This window comes from Etheostoma spectabile, chromosome 22 (assembly GCF_008692095.1).
Source record: "Etheostoma spectabile isolate EspeVRDwgs_2016 chromosome 22, UIUC_Espe_1.0, whole genome shotgun sequence".
Taxonomy (NCBI): domain Eukaryota; kingdom Metazoa; phylum Chordata; class Actinopteri; order Perciformes; family Percidae; genus Etheostoma; species Etheostoma spectabile.
The window spans coordinates 11,347,892-11,351,573 of record NC_045754.1 but is presented as its reverse complement, the minus strand read 5'-3'; the positions used below and the strand labels follow the sequence as shown (position 1 = coordinate 11,351,573).

Below are 3,682 nucleotides of genomic sequence, written 5' to 3'. Positions count from 1 at the left end.
GTGTGTGTGTGTGTGTGTGTTTGTGTGTGTGTGTGTGTGTTCTTGTATTTTGTAGCTGCTCATGGAGTGTTTCCTGTTCTATCAAACCACATTTGCTGTTACCACCTGTAACCACAGTTGTCGCCATTCTACCAAGACTCAAATCTTCAGTATTATCAAGGCAACAAAAGGTCAGTTAATTTCATCCATCCACACATACATTAGGGCTGTCCTCAATTAAAGAAATTCTTAGTTGAATAACAACGATTTTGTCAACTAATGGATTAGATTTAATTTCTTTGAAAAGAGAGTTTCTTTACAAAGAATCATGCAAAAAAGCCACTTTAAATTGTGTGTTTACCAGAGATGTTTCTTGTAAGTAAGTCCTTCAGCATGAAAAAAAAGCATACAAACTAATTGACTGACTAATTGACTAAAGAAATATGACTAAGAGAGGGCAGCCATAATACATAGTATATCCCTGGAATAAAATCATACAAAAGCTTATGTGATCTGTCTGATATCTGCTTCTCTTACTGCTCCATTCTACTACCCATAAAACAACCTGAAGACATAAATACTTACTGCACACCAAAACATACATTCACACAAACAAAATTGCCCACTCTCGCTGATCACTGCTTGAGATGGGTAAACATCTCTGGGCACAAAAAATACTACTTCCCTCATCACTTGAGAAAATGAGTAAGTTCAGTATCTTCTCCAAGTACAAACAATCCAACAGCAGCAGCTTTTTTCACAGTTGGATTTGTCCTCTGTTCATTTGTTCATGAATGTTCCTTTTATCAGTCCACAGAGGGACCTTGGGAGATGAAGGGGCTATTAAGGAAATAAATAAAAGCCTGTACAGACACTTAGCTTGATCAAGACCAAGCATTAAACAATTACTGTAATTCACTTAGGTTTCTTTTAAGCCTTGTAATGATTTTCCCCGTTTCCCTTCTGCATAAAATTGATGTGATGAGGAGGACTAAACAAACGACCTCTAAATTAATTGGGATTCTCTCCACCCCAAATAGTGCATCTATCTGTAGAGGAATTGTAGAAAAGCTTTTAAAGAAGAAAAGGTAGGCGACAAGAAAAATACAAAAAAAAGAGATTCTGAAAAGGCTTGCACACTTTGCATCAGCCACAGTATGTTGTAATCAAAACGAAGACCGGTACATTGGATGTGACTAGTACATTAAGCAAACCAATGCCACAAAGTGAATTGGACTATCACCTTGTCCTCTTCAAAGAACAGCCAAAAGAGAAAAATGAACGTGCAAGTTTGTGTGCCCACATCTGTCTCCCAAGTCTGTGTGCAACTGCATCAGTGTTAAGGTTAGTGAGCTGTAAAATGGACCACATGTGGAGAAGGGATGAAAGAAATAAAGAAAAGAAAGATACTAGAATGAGCAAAACCTAAGGTGGACATCAAACGACATGACACAAAGTTAATCTCGACAGCTGGGGCCAAGCAGGTTTAGGGGTCAAATCCTCTCGGAGTCAGATCACATTATCTTTCTAACATGGCTGACGATCACCATCCATCTTTCAGAACTGGTGTCCAGAGGCAGAGGCGAAGCCATGAAGTGCACAGTAATCACAGTGGTACCATTCTACCCATCTCCTACTCCTGGTCATGGATCAAAGAACCTGTGCTCCCTTTGAAGTGGGAGGGCCGTCTGCCCAGGGAAGAAGGTACACTTCTTTTCATAGGCTAATGAATCAAATTCTTCTCCTAATTATATCTCTGTATGAAGGGAAATTTCAAAACCTCGCTGATCCTCATAAATGATGGCAAATGTGAGCATACAGATACTGCAGGTGTTTGACTTCAGTCCATAAAAGCCACAACACACTCCGCTCTATTAAAGTGCAGAGGAGGAAAACCCACAGATTACATTAACCCTAAACCAAGAGTGATGTTCGTGACCAACGGAGAGACAACACTGACATGTAATCATCATTACACCAGAAATGATACATTTGCATAACTTATAATAATAAAATAATTAAAAGCAAATTTCCATGCAGTGCAGTCTTTCATTTACAAGATAACTTTGCATAATGACAGAACTGGCGTTTACGGGGGCTGATGCTACACGTGCTAATTGAGCAATTAGAGAGATAATTTCCAGATGAGCTTGACTAATACAGTAAATATACTGTTATTAAAAGGTAATTACACTGTGGAAGGAACAAGATTGTTGATCATTCATCCTTCCCCCACGGGCTGACACAGGTCTTTCTTTAAAATGACTTACTATGTATCCATACTACTAACAAAATGACCATCCAACAACTAGTTGGAAATGATTCCTCCTGCTAAGTGTGAAGTGGATGAGGAGATGCTACAGCCAGTGAATGACCACAGTGGATGTGTCAAAGTTAGAGATTTAGAGAATGTTTGCATATTTTTTTGCACATTATGTATATTAAAAAACATCCATCTTCCTGTCAGTACTTCTGTTTACTATGCATATCTGCAAACTGTATAGAATTAATAGGAATCACCAACTGCACTGCCTTTTACCATTCCTTGTATTTTTGCACGCTATCTGGACATTTAGCAGAACCTTACGTCCCCTGTATATTCTGTTGTGACCATTTTTTTCCCAGTAGATTTGATTATTACTTTTCATATGTATTTACTACTGTTTTTAGTAGTAAATACATATAACCGGCTACATATACATTTTCTATCTTAACCCTCATGTTGTCCTCAGGTCAAATTTGACCCCTTTTCAGTTTTTTTAATCCCAAAAAAAAGGGCCTTTGAAATAAGCGCTGAACATGTCAACATTAGAAATATCTTTGGCAAAAAACATCACAAAAAAAAAAGCACCCACAACTTTGAAAAAGTGACAAAAATGGCGGAAAAGCGATAATAGTGTTGAAAAAAAACTATTTTTTAACATGGCTGACGGTAAGACAACACAAGGGTTAATATCAACATCATATGGCAGTGTTGTGTTGATGGCATGCTCTGCTGCAAAGTGGATTACAAAAAAATTATTGCCGCTTTCAGCTACTCAGTGTTATTTGTTAACCTCTTTATTTTATTGACCACTTTTGATTCAATTTGTATAACTTATGATATCCAAAATTTGTCCCCCTCTTCCCCCTTATACGTTTTGTATAAGCTCGTCACTGAAGGCACATTTTCCCCCGGACTTTCCGCTTTCAATCCACAGTATGGGGGATGCTGGCCAACATCACTTTCAGGGCTGCACGATTATGGCCGAAATGATAATCGTGATTGTTTTGATCAATATTGAGATCCTGATTACTTATCACGATAAATTTTTGATTTTAACCAAAACTAATTGTATTGTCACATAAAGCATTGCTTTCACATCCATATTGTGCATTCATATTGTGCTAGAGATCTTCTACTAGTCCAGGACTAAAAATCATACCTCTGTATTTTTCGTCTGAATGGCAATACATGATATATACCTCTATGTGTTTTTTACAAAGTGGGCTAAATGTTCAATTTAAGGTCAAAGCCACTTTGCACAAGCTCTTTTAATAAAACAGAGATTGGGATTCAAATTAAATGCAAAAACAGGATTTCCTTTCCAGATTGAAATATACATCTTACAATACATGTTTACATTAACAATTTCTAAAATAAATAGCCTAGGATATATTTATATAAAAAAAAGCATCTCTGAGAAAGCTCCTTCACTTGTTT

The 3,682-nt window shown here is 37.1% G+C and overlaps 1 long non-coding RNA gene across 1 annotated transcript in view; it reads left to right on the top strand.

Annotated features, from left to right (window-relative positions):
- The first annotated feature begins 297 nt into the window (after positions 1 to 297).
- LOC116672477 (uncharacterized) overlaps positions 298 to 3,682 on the top strand; it is a 12,453-nt gene continuing 9,068 nt past the window's right edge. Inside the window, exon 1 of the long non-coding RNA XR_004327560.1 lies at positions 298 to 354. This is a non-coding gene — a long non-coding RNA (uncharacterized LOC116672477). The remainder of the gene's footprint in view (positions 355 to 3,682) is intronic.